This window comes from Eschrichtius robustus, chromosome 4 (assembly GCF_028021215.1).
Source record: "Eschrichtius robustus isolate mEscRob2 chromosome 4, mEscRob2.pri, whole genome shotgun sequence".
Taxonomy (NCBI): domain Eukaryota; kingdom Metazoa; phylum Chordata; class Mammalia; order Artiodactyla; family Eschrichtiidae; genus Eschrichtius; species Eschrichtius robustus.
In genome coordinates this window covers 34,226,984-34,244,054 of record NC_090827.1, presented here as the reverse complement: position 1 = coordinate 34,244,054, position 17,071 = coordinate 34,226,984, and the positions used below count along the sequence as shown (strand labels likewise).

At 36.5% G+C, this 17,071-nt stretch overlaps 1 protein-coding gene across 2 annotated transcripts in view; it reads left to right on the top strand.

The window, feature by feature from the left end:
- INPP4B (inositol polyphosphate-4-phosphatase type II B) overlaps positions 1-17,071 on the top strand; it is a 606,964-nt gene that overhangs the window by 47,082 nt on the left and 542,811 nt on the right. Inside the window, exon 1 of one of the 2 annotated variants that reach the window (XM_068542547.1) lies at positions 12,585-12,653. The exons of the other annotated variant lie outside the window; for it this stretch is intronic. The gene's annotated coding sequence lies outside the window, so the exon portion shown is untranslated. Of the gene's footprint in view, positions 1-12,584; positions 12,654-17,071 lie in introns of those variants that run through there. 2 annotated transcript variants of the gene reach the window in all.

The following is a 17,071-nucleotide window of genomic DNA, read 5'->3' as shown; positions in this document are numbered from 1 at the left end:
TAAGTGTCTTGTCAACCCTTTGGATTCTAGATAGATGTTTTTCTGACTTGCTAAAGCAGCAGGACCCTGTCTTCCAAAGAAATCATATTCAGAGGAATAATATATAAATAGTATATAAAGCAGATAAAAGCTCTTCTCTACTTCCTGTCTGCCATAGTGGCTGTATCTGAAGCATCACTGGTCCAGGGGTCTGGATATCTGATTGTTTCAGTGATACCTTGAGCTAAATATAAGTTGAAGCAGATGAAAGGAAATCTGTTTTTACTAGTAAGGAAGTGACTTCTTCCTTAAACTTTTTTTTTTTTTTTTTTAGAACAATAGAACCATTCTCTCAGCCTTACTATTAAAAGAAATTTTTAAGGATCAGAGAAGATAAATGAAAGTCTCTTGGGAAGATGTCTCAGGAATGTTTTATACAATTCTTCATTGCACAGCTAAAGGAAATAACAAATATTTGAGTGGATGAGATACTCAACTTGCTAAATGCTGCTCTGACTTCAGTTCAGTTAGTCATCTTTAAAATAAAGCCATTTGAGGACAGGCTGTCTAACATTTATTCCAGCTCAAAATACAGACTAAAAATTTATCTCAGGAATGGATATAAGACAAATACAACTTTCCTTTCACTAACATTCTTACACTGAGTGTCAGATCTCTTTTATACTTGGTCTTCCTTTTTGGAGAAGCACATCATAGAATCAACATCTTGTAGAGTCAGAAGAAACCTAAGGAGTACTTATCTCAACATGAACATTTTGAAAATAAGGAAATGAAACCAGTGATGTAAATTGATTTGCCCAAACTCACACACAAAGTCAGCTGTCTAATGAGAAATACATGCTGGCCGTAGAGTCTATACCATCTAAAAAAAATCACTTCCCTAGAGGAACTTAAATATTTGTTACTAGTTTGGGCATTATCAGATACTTAGAATTAAATATTTCTTCTAACAAAATAAGATTGGTTTTATTAACTAGCAGGAACCAGAAATGTTGCAGGACTAGAGGACGTTCGATATGGTTGACCTCTCTGGGTGACTCACTTCTTATATTCCTCATGGCCAGTCAGCTGGCCTTGTAGGTTTAATTCAGTACACCATCACCATAATCTTCTAATAAATAATGTCATGATGATCTGCCTTCATATTTATATTTCTCCTGTAAAGGTAAATTTATATTGTCACCACTAATTGATCTCAACATGGCAAAAGTCTTTCCTTTAACAGGCATATATTTATTTTTTCTTGAAAATTGATTACCAGAATTGGGTCAAAACACTGCCAAAACTCAATCCTTAATGCCATTGGTTCCCAATCAGGAGTGTGCATCATGAACACCTGAGGAAGCTTTAAGACCAGGTAGGGCTAGATTGCACCTCAGATACACAGAAAGAGAAACACTAAAGATGCAGTACGTGCAAGTGTATCTTAGGACAGATTACCCAGGGACCAGATTCTGAGTAGGTTTGTATTCAGGGGGTTTACTGGAAAGTACTCTTAGAAACAACTCCTGTAAGAAATTGGGAGGAGCAGGGTGGGCAGAGGGAGAAATTGAAAAGAAATATAGTTACATTAAAGGGAGGCCTCAGACAATTCTATGGGGAGATTTGGACGTAGCTCCAAATTAGGGAAGGATGTAGGGCCAAGTCATTGGAAGCAGACTTTTCCTGGGTGGAAGTGTAACCTAGGATGAGACAGCTCCCATCTGCCTTCTGGGCCATGAGCTGTTAACAGCCAACACTCCTGGCAGCTAGGGAGATGAGTACCTGGGCCTGACAGGCTATCTAGGTGCTGGCTACACCCAGATTCACTTGCTTTAAGTAGTAACTTACCTCATCTAGGGACAGCTCTTCCTGGATTATGGTTGGCTTCTTTTCCTGGGGAAATGTAAAAGAAGAAGCTTAGTCTGATCAACTTCAGTCCTGCCCCTGCAGCAGGACGTGTAGCTGCAACTGATACTCATGGTCTCCAACAGCTTGTACTCATTCCAGAGTACATTCACCCACTGGCTGGAACCTCTGCTGGTCTAGATGGCTTACCTGGTGGGCTGATCCAAATCCCTGAAGGGTCAGAGCCCTCGATTTCCATACCCTTCACAGGCCAATGTACACCATTGCATTTGCCAATTTACCATCAACACTGGGTAGGAGAGGGTAGAGAAATGCCCATTATCATCAGGTTGCAAATGTATTACTTTCTTCCCCTGCTGAGTAACAGTATCCCTACCTCCTCATGACAATCAGAGTCAAGTGTGTGACTCCTTTCCTGTTTACTGGTGTTTGACATGAAGAGCCTAGAGTGACTGTCAGCATTCATCAGTCAATATTCAACAGGACTCTCTCCAAATATTATCAGAGCAATTTTATAAATTATATAAATTCTATAAATTGCACTGATATCTTCCCTTAAGAACCAGAACAGGAGGGTGAAATCTAATCATAGAATCTAGGTGGTGGGTATTTGTGTATTCACTAAAATTGTTTCAACTTTTCAGTACATTTGAAAAATTTTATAATAAAATGTTGCAAAAAATATTGTAAGGCTACTAGATTGAAAACAGAAAAAAAATCCCACAATGGAAAAATATACAAGTAGATGCTGGAAATACTTACAAACATTTAAAATGCTAGAAAGCTGGATGCTAATATGAAGAAAAATAAAACTAGTCCTATATAAAAAAATGCAATATAAAAATATTTTTATAGAAATTGGAAAGTTGATTTTAAAATTTGAAAAGGCAAAGAAACTAAAATCACTGAAATAATTTTTTTAAAAGATGAACAAAGATGAAAGACTCACACTATTTAATTTCAAGACTTAGTATAGGACTACAGAAATCCAGAGAGTGTGGTAGTAGAAAAAGGATAGATATACAGACTGATGAAAAAGATTGGGAATTTCAGAAATAGGCTTACACATACATAGTCAAGTGATTCTGACAAAGGAACAAAATTAATTCACTGTAGAAAGGTAGTCATTTCAACAAATGATACTGGAAAAATTGAATATCCGTATGCTAAAAATATGAACTTCAACCCATACCATACACCACATACAAAAATTAACTTTATATGAATCATGGACCTAAATGTAAGACCTAAACTATAAAACTTCTATAAAAATAACTGGAGAAAGGATTTGTGACCTTTTGTTATGTAAAGATTCCAAAACCATGATCTATAGAAAAATTATAAATTAGATTATCAAAATTAGTATCATCTGCTCTTCAAATACATTGTTAAGAAAATGAAAAGACAAGCCAGGCCACGGATGGAAAGAAAATATTTGCAAAACACATATCTAGTATTGGGCTTGTATCTAGAACATTCAAAAAATTCTCAAAACTCAATAAGAAAACAAAATAACCCAATAAAAAGCAAAATAATTGAAGAGACAACATTGCCAAAAGAGATACACAGATGTAAAACAAGTACATGAAAATATGCTCATATCATTAGTCATTAACGAAAAGCAAAGCCACAATGAGATACTACTATACCTCTATTAGAATGTCTAGTTTTGTTTTTTTTTTTATAAAAAGTAATATAAAGGACTATACCTATACTGAGGGCTGGCAAGGATCCAGAATATCTGGAAGTCTCAAATGATGCTGGTAGGCAAAACAGAACAGCCACTTTCAAAAAGTTTGGAATTTTCTTGTAAAGGTAAACATACACTTACCATATGACCCAGCAATCCTTCTCCTAGGTATTTGCTCAAGAAAAATGAAAATTTAGATTCACACATAAGTACGATAAAACCTGTATGTGAATGTTTATAACAGCTTTATTCATAATAGCCAAAAATGGAAAGTATGCAAATGTCCTGCAACTGGTTAATTAATAAATAAACTGTGGTACATTCATACAATGGAATACTACTCAGCAATAAAAAGAATGAACTACTGATACATGCAATGACATACATTACACTAAGTGAAAGAAGCCAAAAGGTTATATACTGTATGATTCCATTCAGGAAAAGGCGTACCTATAAGGGTAGAAAACATTGAGGCATGAGACATGGAGGATGGGGTAGGATTTGACTACAAAGGTGCATGAGGATATATTTTGGAGTGATGGACTTATTCTGTATCTTGATTTGGTGGTGGTAGCTTGATCATATGCACTTAACAAAACTCAGAATTGTACACTAAAAAGGGTAAATTATACCTCAGTAAAATTAAAATTTTGATTGGTTCAATGAAACTTTTATTGTATCCCCTGGTGAAAGTGTTACTCTCTGGGAACTAAGACTTCTGTGCCCTGAAAGCCTAAAGTTATGAGGACGATAAGCACAAATTTCTCAAGTGTCACTGGCAATGACAGTAAGTAGGACCACACCTACTTTCATCCCTTGGTTTCTGGACCCACATATTCTATACACAGTTCGAGTTGCAGCATCATACAGTGAGACTGTATTTGAGACAAGTCTTGAAAGATGGGTAGAGTTGCAAGGGATTTACAAAGTTGGAGGGATTTCTGGGAAGAAGAAATTGTTAAGAGCAAAACCATGAAGGCAGGAAATGCATAGTTTGTTTCAGAGTGTGTTTCATTGGAGCACTAAGAATAGGTAGGAACATATTGGGATAAAGGCTGCAAAGGAAAGTTGGACAATATGATGATGTCATGCAGAAGAGATCATATGTAATTCTATAATCCATTCAAGGGCTTTGAGAGATGAATTGGCTGATGGTCATTGCAGCACTTTAGCAAGATTGGTGGGTCAGCAGTCCTTAGGATGGATTTATATGGCTCAGGAGTAAAGGTGATTGTAATGACCCTCTCACTTTCAATTAGACATGCTTCCAAACCCCAAAGCATCTATGTTTTCACCTACATCTACATTTTCATCCCCATCTATTGCTCTAGAGCTAATTATCTTTCTTGTTGAATGAAATTTAAGGTTTATCATAGCTTTTCAGGTAAATTTATATTAAGATAGTCTTGCTTTTTTCCTGGCACTAATCTTATACCTAGATATCTAGACTTCTAGATTTTCACAGGACAAAGATTTAACCTTGAATCGTAATCCCAGCAGTTAGTTCCTGCACCCAGTTACCCCTACCCAATCATCTTCTCTAAGTCTTCCATCCTGGGCAGAAGCCTCGGCAGGTTCTCATCATCCTTCTTGCTCTTGAAGATCTTATATATATTTTTTGCTATCCACAGGTAGCCTACTCCTAGACTTCCTAAGTGCTGCCCATTTGCTTGGCTTCTTATATAGAATCTCATTTAATTCCCGAAATAACCCCTTGGAGATATTTTCTCAGAAGGAGACACAGGCTTAGGGAAATTAAATGGCTCATTCGCATTCAGACAGTTAGTAAGCAACTGACACAGGACTGGAACTCAGTGGTCTGACTCCAGAACCTGCACTCCTGGCCTCTCTAATGTCCAGGTAGAGACTATATTCAAACAGGTCAGTACACGCATTACAGTTATTGGACTTGGCGGTCGGTACTTTGTGGATGGAGCCAGATGCTCTCATCTTCATGATCAGTGTACCCGATGGTGAAAGTAGCTTCCAATATAGAGATATTGGGCTGGCCAAAAAGTTCGTTTGGGTTTTTCTGCAACGTCTTATGGAAAAAAACCGAACGAACTTTTGGGCCAACACAATATCAAAGTCCTGGCCAAGTGGGTCAGGACTCTGGGGAAAGAAACTGGAGGACAGATCAGGAAACAAGAAAATGGCAAAACACGAAGATTGGACAAGCATAGCAGGGATGGAGAAAGAGGGCTACAGTTAGGCACACAGATTCTGAGCACTTCCCCCAGTTATGCCATTTAGGCAACAAGTCCTACTGATGACCCTCATCTGGAGGTGGTTCTTGAGCCCATTATGATGTCAATAAGGTCGGCATTGCCCCAGAACTTCAGGTTTAAGTGTCCGACCACAAAGACTGACCCGGGCTCAGGAGGATAGGTGTTGACAAATACATCATGTTCAGTGATTTCCTTTATTTCTAAAGTCCATGCTTAAATATACGGGTGGGCATTTAGTGTGTGTATTTGTAGCAACTGCACTCCAGTAGCCATTAAAATCTGACAGAACAGCAGGAAAATCGCCTCAGGCTGTGTTGACCTTCCATTCCAGTCAAATGGCTTGTTTATCAAGCACATGAATATTAAGGGTTATTAGTCCTCATTAAGGGATTTTAGCAAATTAGAAGGTTGACAGATAGATAGGTTGTGCTTCTCTGTACCCTTTTGTTCCCCCTGCAGTGCTGGTGATGTCATTGGACATTAATGAATTGTAGGAAAGTAAGGACCTGCATACACAGAGAATAGCAATCGCATGTTAAAAATTTTCATTTCTGAGGTCTGAATCTTAGAACAACTTCAAAAATGTTAAAAAAAGGAAATTCATGTGATTGATTTTTGCTGTTGTTAAAAATACCATTCTCTGTGTTTCTAGATTCGATGCAATGACGCTAGTGAATTTATTTTAAAAAACAGAAGAAAAGCTTAACTTTTTGTTACTTTTTCATTCATTTACCTCTCCTAATCTTATCTTTATATCACATGAAATGACTGGTTTTAATAGCTAATACCTATTTTATATTTTAAATGTTTTCTCAGATTATAAAAACAATATATTTGTATAGAAATATGAAAAAAATGCTATGAACATTGAAAAAAATCACTTATAATGAGTCACCCAGGAAAATCATTATGAATGTTTTACTTTATTTCTTCCAGTCTGTTTTAATAATGCATATGTCATAATATGTGTTGCACGTAATATAGTCATATTAAACTTTCTTATATGTGTATTTAATGTATTAGTTTAATGTAATATAGCATATCTATTGCATGTTTTATTAATAGGGCTTGTAATATACATATGGTTTGGTGTCTCTTTTAACTTAATACTGTATCATAAGATATTAATTAATAAATACTGAGTGAGCCATGATTTTAATGGCTGTATAATGTCATTAAATTTTTCTTAATTCATTTAACTTTTTTTGGGTACAAGTAATGGCTTTATCTTCAATTGCTTTTTAACTTTATTTACTTCTAAACTCTTCCTCATCTTCGTGTTTTTAAACTCTCCTATTATTTTCTTTAGGTGTATCTCTTGTAAATAGGTTTTTAAATTTTTTTTAGCCTAATCTGAGATTATATATACATTTTTATTCTTTTATTGCAGAAGTGAAAGTGTGTTTCTTGCAGAATAATTTGGGATTATGGATCAGTTATATGTAAATCAACAATCTCCTCCCCCAACTGTTGATATTTCGATGTATACTTTTAATTTTTTATATATATATATACACACACATATACTTATTTAGCAAGCAAAATAAGTATTCTAAATATGAGATCCCATTGTTTTTAGTGCTCTTTATTACTTAATAAAATATTCTGAAAGTTTTATATCACTTCATATAGTTAATGAAAATATTTTTAATGGCAGATTGCATCTCACTGTATCATAATTTTTAAATAGGTTCTTTTGGCCATTTACATTATTTCCATTTTTGCATTAGTAAACAAAACAGCAGTGAATAACCTTGTAGCTGTCTTTGACACATCAATCATTCTTTAGAATAAAATCCTAGAAGTGAAATTTCTGAGAAAAAAAGCTATATGAAATATAGGATTTGGGTTCAAAAAAAGTAAGATTTAATTTCTTACTTCAGTTATCTTGTTCATATTTTCTGTTTTCCATGCTTTCTTGTAATTTAGTTTGCCCTGTGTCTCTAGTTTTTCTTTTCTCTTAGTGAATTAAAATATTTACATTGATTTCTTTAGTGTTTTCCTTTAAATTAAAGAAATTCTTAAAACTTAATTTTTCTAATTATAAGTATTAAATATATATACAAATATGAAACCGTTTATTATTATTTTACTGTTATTTGTTGTCTGTTTCATGTTTTTGAATAAAAGGAGATTAACTTGATTTTGGTATTCTGAAGGGTTGGAATATCCCACGTTAGACCCTCACATTCCCCAGTTTGTATATGTTGCAGTACCAGGTTTTGGGTGGCAGCAACCTCAGCCAGGTCCAGAAAGAATGGCCCCAGGACTAGGTGAGACCTTGGTGAAATATTAGACGGAAAGCTGAAAAGTGACATAGGTGACATGGCCGCAGTGGGTGGCAGAGGTGGCAAAGAGATCCAGGGGCCAGCGAGCAGGCAATTAGCTTGGGGTGGAAGTAGGGAGACCTAGGTTGGGCTAAGGAACAGAATGGTCCTCAAGCACAGTGGAACTAGGTAGATGAGTCACGGGCCAGGCTCTGAGTGCCTTGATGAGCATATTTTTATGGGGCATGGCTTAGCCCGCCACCATCAAAGTCCTGGCAGAGATGGCATGGATCGTGGTGTATAGGGAAAGTCAACAAGATGCTGCGTTAATGTCTTCCAAGGCAGGGGAGGACTCTCATGCCTTCCTGTTCAGGTAAATAACTGAAGCTGCTGAGTGAACCTGCTGGATCCCTCAGGTGAACAATTAGAATCCTCAGCCCTGAGAGTTACGTACTTGACATTCCTGAGCCATTTCTCTGATACATTTTAGTCCTTTGTCACCCTTTAGGAATATCTGGAAATACTTTCCCAAGATAATTAGCTCACATAAGCAAAGATTTAAAAAAAAATACATCCCTCTCTCTCTCTTTTTTTTACTTGCTTCTCATATTCCATACTCTTTAATTTTATTGGAGTTGCACAAAAATTCACTGACTGAAAGGTTTCTAATTTTTTTAATGGCTTTATCTGAAAATCTAAAAACTATGGTGACAGTTGCCATAGAAGTTCTCAGAAACAGATCAAAACAATTAAAATAGTCTTTCAACTTGTAAATAAATACAAATCTCAAATCTGTTAGTTTTTCTTTATGGAATAATATGTGGTCTATTTAAAAATATGAAATATAATTATTCAGCAAATTGGACAGATTTTTTAAAAAATACACAATTAAATGGCTATGTCTTAAAACAACCTGCTTCCTGTCTAATTGTCCAAATATTCTTCTTCTCTAAAAGAAGACATATTCTTTGCATTGAAATGTTAACTTTGCCCATTCTTAAATATATCACCCACTTACTTCTCACTCTCATTTTAATTCTAGACTTCTATCTCCTATATTAAAGTGTAATTGCAAATTTCCACAAACTTCTCAATATAATCTGAAAGATAAATGAAATTAATATAATTTCATTATCCTTCTATCTACAGACCTGTTCTGATTACCTTAATTTATTAGCAATGATATTGCTTTACGTTTGTTAGTACTTGACAGTTTTCAAGTGCTGTCACATCTTTAATCTGACTTGATATTTTAGCAAATAAACAAGAAGGATATTAGCCATATCAAGGAGGATAAATTTGAGATGGAGTAACTTGTTTGAGTATTTCTGGACCAGAAAAACACTGAATGTCCTCTGTTCCTCCCTCACACTCTTATTCTCAATCACGTTTTTAATCTCTTTCAGTTTCTCAGTTACCAAACTGATAATTTGTCTCAACAAGGGATCCTAACCTGTGCCAATAATTTTTCAATCCTTAATAAAAAGATGACATTTCCCCAGCCAGGAATTAAAATAAAAATCTACGTATCTGTATTTTTCTTTTACTTTGTCCTAGGGTTTGGAGTTGTAGGGTTACTCTAGGTGGTCTGATTAATAAACACCAAATTTTCTTTCCTTCTCACTTCTGTAAGAGTCCAATGTGGGTATTCCTGATTAGTGGAGAATTTTCCTCCATGAGGTTACTCAGGGAACTCAGTATCTTTCCACCTTTTCATTCTACCATCTCCCGGGGCCTCTGAGTTCTCTTCCTCCAGATCCATTTGCTTCTTAAAAGCTTCAGGATGGAGATGACACAATCCTTCTTCTCATCTTCCTTGGATGGGAACTAGTCACATGGACAAACCTGAAATGCATCTCTGACTGGGCCAGTACCTCCCAGAGTCAACACCAGGCTATGAAATAGAGAGGGCAAACTTTTGGGGGACAGCCATCAGTGTGATCGAAGATTAACACTATGAATACTCCAAAGATCACACGTGTGATGCTATTTAATAATGAGGCAATAACAGTGAGATTCAGGATTTTGCAGGGAAGTTTTTAAGAGACCACTTGTGTGCAAAGGATCAAACTGTGTTCAACGTCTCCCACTCTTCTGATTTGTTCTGTTTCGGAATCCTGTCTACCTCAATCCTCATCTGATCATCTAGAAGACTTGAGCTCAAGGCAGCACTTCGTGGGCCCCATTTACTAACATCTCGTCCCCAACTAAGCATCTACCAATAGCTTCAGTTGGACTGTCTCCTGCTTTGATGGAGAGACTTCCAACATCTCTTACTTAACTTTTTATTTTATTTCATTTTATTTTTGGCTGTACCATGCAGCTTGTGGGATCTTAGTTCTGCACCCAGGGTTTGAACCCAGACCACCGCAGTGACAGCACCGAGTCCTAGCCAATGGACCGCCAGGGAATTCCCTCAGCACCTCTTACTTCAGATGGAAGTAACAGCCTCACTATTTCCCAGTCAGTGGCTGGTGCGCTATAGGTGAATGGTGTTGAAAGATTCATATTTTAAATAACCATACTTAAGATCTGACAGAGCACGAAAAAAGATCTAGTTGTGTTTTTAAAAGATTTTTCAACTCTGAAAGAATTGCTAAATTAAGAAGCCCCCGTGGTTTAGCTATCACAAAAATATATGATATTGCAACTGGAAAACCTCTCAAACATTACCTAGTATTGAGATTGCAGCCTATTTTTTAAATTCTGCCACATCTTACTGATATCCATTTTAAGGACTGAATGTCAGGAATCTGACTGAAATTTTTCATGATATAATTAAGCTCATTTTCTCTTGTATTATTCTTCCACAGGATAGAGACAATTGCTGGTTAGGATATTTGGCCCATTGAAATTTATTTTATCATCGCACATGTTCTTATTCTTTTATGGATAAGATAATTTTATTTTATTTATTTATTAAAATTTTTTTCTTTTCCATTATGGTTTATTACAGGATATTGACTATAGTTCCCTGTGCTATACAGTAGGACCTTGTTGTTTATCCATTCTATATATAATAGTTTGAATCTGCTAGTCCCGAACTCCCAATCCAGCCCTCCCTTGTCCTGCCATCCCCTTGGCAACCACAAGTCTGTTCTCTTTGTGAGTCTGTTTCTGTTTTGTAGGTAAGTTCATTTGTATCATATTAGATTCCACATGTAAGCGATACCATATGGTATTTGTCTTTCTCTGAGTTAGTTCACTTAGTACGATACCTCTGGGTGCATCCATGTTGCTTCAAATGGCATTATTTCTTTCTTTTTTATGGCTGTAGTATTCCATTGTGTGTGTGTGTATATATATATATATATATATATATACACCACATCTTCTTTATCCATTCATCTGTCAATGGGCATTTAGGTTGTTTCCATGTCTTGGCTATTGTGAATAGTGGTGCTATGAACATAGGGGTGCATGTATCTTTTCGAATTATAGTTTTGTCTGGATATATGTCCAGGATTGGGATTCCTGGATCATATGGTAATTCTATTTTTAGTTTTTTTGAGGAACCTCCATACTGTTCTCCATAGTGGCTGTACCAATTTACATTCCTACTAGCAGTGTAGGAGGGTTCCCTTTGGATAAGATAATTTTAAAATCTTCCCCAGGATTATAATTTAATTTTGCCCTCAGTCTTCAGTATTGAAGTATTGATTTTACTGGTAGCTTGCATTTCAGAATTAATCCAACAAATATTCTTACATTATATCCCTGTCAATATTTAAGGAATAATATTAGCTTTCTGACAGTAAGTCTTGCTTTTGAAAACCAACAAAAATGCAGGAAGCCAGTAAAAGTACAAGTGAAAATAGCAGATAGGTTAGAATAGTGGGAAGCTCCCCATGCCCTTCATGTGGACTTTCAATGGAATAACACATGTAAATGATAAAAACCAAATTAAATTAAATTTATAACCTACAGTATGTTGTCACAGATTCCAATTTTTATACTTGTATAATTAACTGTGCCACTCATTAACTTCACAGAATCCTTTTAAGTCTTGTTACTTAACCACAGCCTCATGCTAGTTAATTATGGAAAATGTAAAGCAAAGGTGTTTTGTTTAAGAATTATAACTCATGCAGGTGCCCTAAATATTCAGGGTGCACAACATCAGCTGCACTTGTCAGATAATTTTCAAGCCAGATATTAAAAATGAGCATGTAGATGATCCTCTGATTTAGATTTGGGCCAGTTTTGAAAGAGTGTGGTTCATTGGAACCAGGGTGTGCTCCATAACAAAATGGGAATTCACTGAGGATAGACAATGTTAATCTACTGTTCCCTGTAAATGAAAGCTTAGAAAATAAAATGACAAGAACTGCCCAACTATGGAGATAATGGAGCTCACCTACTGAGCTGGACCACCAGCAGAGATGACTTTCATAAATATCATTTTAACCAGGAAAATGGACGCCATACAAGCATGATGAAAGGATTCACAGGAAGTATTTTCTTTCTTGTTATTTTTTTTTTAAGAGTTCTGAAACCATGCTGAAATGCAAAGGATCAGAAGACAGAAAACCTGAATTCTCGACCAAACTGGTAACTTCTCATCCTACATGTAGTTGCTGTGAGAATTGAATAAGCTAGATCTGAGAGTGATTCATGCAGGTACTAGATTCAGGAACCCTTTCAATTACATGTTCTCTCTCTCTCTCTCTCTCTCTCTTTTTTTTTTTTTTTTTGGAAGCTATAGAGGATTGTATTCCCTGATGGTGGCATTGGGATTGATCTGCAGTGAATTGTGCCTATTTGGATATTTGTGTCGCTTTGCACTTTGGAACATTATTTCTTACTCACTATTTTATCCACCTCATTGCTGACCACAATTCTTCCAAAATGTCCTCAAAAATATTTACTGAACTTAATTGAGTAATTGGGTTTCAAATGAAACTGAAACTGTAGCTCTGACTTTGTTTTCTCCTTTGTAATATTAGGTAGGAGAGGCTGTTCAGGGAAGGAGGGCGGTCTGGCTTTGAAAACAAGAACTTTAGAAAATCCAAAAGGATGTGGAATAGGAAACAAGAAAACATTAATCAAGCAAGCCCTTGACACTCCCTTGAAACGATACAATTCTACCAGAGTTTTTTGAGTGTGTGAATTTCCTTAAGATTTATTCATTTTTATTGTATTTGCAAGGAACTGTGTAGAGCAGAGAGGTAAGAGAACATCTAGAGGTAAGGGAACATTGCCTTTTATGGTCTCAATTTACTAAGCCATTTAATGTATTTTGTTGCTAATTTGAGCCAATTTAGTTTCATAGCTTTGAGTAAAGGTGTATGTTACAATTTAGCAGTCTAGTAGGCAAACTAACCAAGAAAACACCTTCTTTATTTATTTATTTATTTATGGCTGTGTTGGGTCTTCGTTTCTGTGCGAGGGCTTTCTCTAGTTACGGCAAGCGGGGGCCACGCTTCATCGCGGTGCGCAGGCCTCTCACTGTCGCGGCCTCTCTCGTTGCGGAGCACAGGCTCCAGACGCGCAGGCTCAGTAGTTGTGGCTCACGGGCCTACTCGCTCCGCGGCATGTGGGATCTTCCCAGACCAGGCCTCGAACCCGAGTCCCCTGCATTGGCAGGCAGACTCTCAACCACTGCGCCACCAGGGAAGCCCTCACCTTCTTTTTTTTGTAGAGGGGATGATGCTGAGAAATAGTGAGTTCCTTTATAAGAAATGTCTTTACTTTGTTTCAAATTCTGAGGCATTTGGAAGTTCAGAGTCGAATCTAACTGGGATGGGGCTGGGGAGAGGGAGAAAAAGAGAGGGAATGCATTTGCATGCACACAATCAATAGACAGTTATTTATTTAGGACTTACTAGCCAATTAATCACTTGCTACCAATGGTGGAAAACAGTAAAACAGTGAAGGACAAGAAGTAAGTACCATATATCAGCATCTGCTTTGAGCAAGGCCCTTAGTTCAATGCTGTGCTTTCTATCTTACTTGATTCTCACATCCATCCACTGTGGAAGATACTATCACCTCCACATCATTTATGAGGAAATTGGAGCTTGGTGAAGTAACTTGCTTAAGGTAGCTATGATGGTAAGGGCAAGAGAGAGGAGTAGAATTCAGATCTGTTCTCTCTGAAGTCCATGCTCCTTCAACTATACTGTGCTCCCTCCACAGCTACGAAAAAGTACTTGAGGATTCACTGAAATCATGCAGGGTTATCAGGAGGACTTTGTTTGAGCTGCATGCACCAGAGGCCGTAAAAGAGATAAACCATCTCTGAGGACAGCTTTTATTTCTCCACACACACCTGGGCAGGATTTAGGCAACACAACACTTACTGGTTGTTGCTCTCAGTCTTAACTTGACATTTTATGAAATCCTCACCTAAACCTCCACCCAACTGGCTGTTAAGCATTTTCATGGTAAGCACTGAAAATAGTTCAGGCAAATGAAGCTGAGCTTAATATACTCCAAATAATGAGGTGAGATGAGGATTGAGTGAACAGTTGTTACAGTAGGTTTTATCTTTTTAAAAAAAAATTGAAATATAGAAAAAATACAGAAAATTGCACGCACATACGCACACACAACAAAGTCCTTAATGATTTATCAAAGTGAGCAAGCACCCTTGTAACCATCATCAGGTCAAGGATAAAGCATTGCCACCCTCTTTGTGTCTCCATTGAATTGCCCACCCCTGTTCCCTTAAATATAATCACTAGGATTACTTTGATTTAATCACTTCCTTGTTTCTCTTTGTAGTTTTACCTCCGAAGTATGTATCCTTACTAATCACTTTGTATAACCTCTCCTGTTTTTGAACTTTATTTATTATGTAAATACTGTGAAGCATACACTATTCTTTTCTACCTCCTTTTTCGTGTCTATGGCATTCATCATGTTATTGTGAAAAGCTGTAGCTTTTAACATTTTTGGTGCATTTTATTGTATGACATGCCACATTTTAGCTATTTTTTAGTCTACTGTTGGGAAAATTACAGATGATACTGCTTTACAAACATTCTCTGCATGTCTCTTGGGGGCACATGTGCATATATTCCTGATGGAAATATACCTAGGAATGCAATTATTGCATGTTAGGTTACATCTTTCTGCAACATTAGTAGATATTGTCAAAATAGTTTTCCAAAGTAGTAGCAATTTATATTCCCGTCAGCAGTAAAAGAGAGCTCCCACTGCTTCACATCCTCTCCAATATTGGTGATTGGGAATCTTTTCAATTTTAGCCAGTTAACTGGGTGTATAGTGATATCTCGTGATTTTAATTAGCATTTCCCTGAACTCTAATGAGCATGAACACTTTTTCATATGATTATTGACAATTTGGCTATCTTCTTTTTGCAAATGCTATTTAAAGGACCTTAACCCTTTTTCTATTGTGTTGATTGTCTTTGTTTTTTAATTGCTTGGAATTCTTGATTGTGTTTCAAAAATCTCCAGCTTTCTGGCTTGCCTCTTTACTCTCAATTTTGATGAACAGAAGTTTTGAATGTTGATGTAGTCCAATTTATCCCTCATTTATTTTATGTTTAGTGCTGTTTAAATTCTTTTAAGAAATGTTTCCCTCTGCGGAGTTGTTGATGTCATATTACCATATACTGTCTTTCAGAAGCTTTGCTGTTTTAGCTTCCATATTTAGACCATTTTAAAAATGTAGATATATAATTGTTCTAGCATAAGATACTAAAAATTATCTTTATCCCAAAGCTCTGCAGTATCAGCTTTCTCATAATTCAACTATTCATACATTAATAATTCTATGTCTGGGCTCTCTGTTTCATTCCATTTATCTATTAGTTCATCCTTGTACCAATACTGCATAATCTTAATTACTGTAGCTTTTTTTTAAAAAATTAATTAATTTATTTATTTTTATTTTTGGCTGTGTTGGGTCTTTGTTTCTGTGCGAGGGCTTTCTCTAGTTGCGGCGAGCGGGGGCCACTCTTCATGGTGGTGTGCGGGCCTCTCACTGTCGCGGCCTCTCTTGTTGCGGAGCACAGGCTCCAGACGCGCAGGCTCAGTAGTTGTGACTCACGGACCCAGTTGCTCCGCGGCATGTGGGATCTGCCCAGACCAGGGCTCAAACCCGTGTCCCCTGCATTGGCAGGCAGATTCTAAACCACTGTGCCACCAGGGAAGCCCAATTACTGTAGCTTTATAATAAATTTTGATTACCAATAGAAAAGTCCTCCCACCTTGTTGGTCTTCTAAAAGAGTGTCTTGGTTCTTCCTTTGACATTTTCATATACATTTAAAAATTAGTTTAAGTACTACTAGAAAACCTGTTGCTATTTTTATTAGAATTGCACTGAATTCATAGAATTGCAAAGTATGTTCTTTTTCTGGTTTGCCTACAACATTCCTAGTTTACATCTATACTCCTGGTATCCTATGTAGTTTAGTATTTGCCTGAGGTTTTACATCTTTTAATTATTATTATTATTATTATCATTATTAAATTATAATAAGCAGGGAAAGTTTTGCTAGACCTCTACTTTTTAATCTTAGTTCTTGCACGGTCTCATCTAGAAGTGGATGAGACACATGTACGGTGATAAGAATTCTCACTTTTACTTGTGGTTATATCTGGAAATAAATGATCCACCTCTCTTTTCTCAACTAATTCCTATTATAGTGTTGTTAATATCTCCCATTCAAAGACAACAAGCAGTGTGCTCACTGATAAAGTGAGGTGAAATCAAACATGAAGACCTAGAGATAGCTGACGCATTCTGATCTGGGGTAGTGGTGGGAAAACTATAGTATTTGATGTTTTTGTCTCTGTCAGTCACCTGCTGTGCCTATGGTATATTTGAAAAATTATACCTTATAAAAATATTTGTTAAAAAACAGTGCTTTGAGATGAGGCAGAGTCAATACCTGTGAAAATATTCGGGAGGAGGATTTTAACATGAACAACTCTATGCCCACAAATTTGATAACCTAGATGAAATGGACCAATTCCTTGAAAGACACGATTTGACAAAACTCACTCAAGAAGAAATGGAAAATCTAAATAGGCCTATTATCTATTAAAGAAATTGAATTAATAA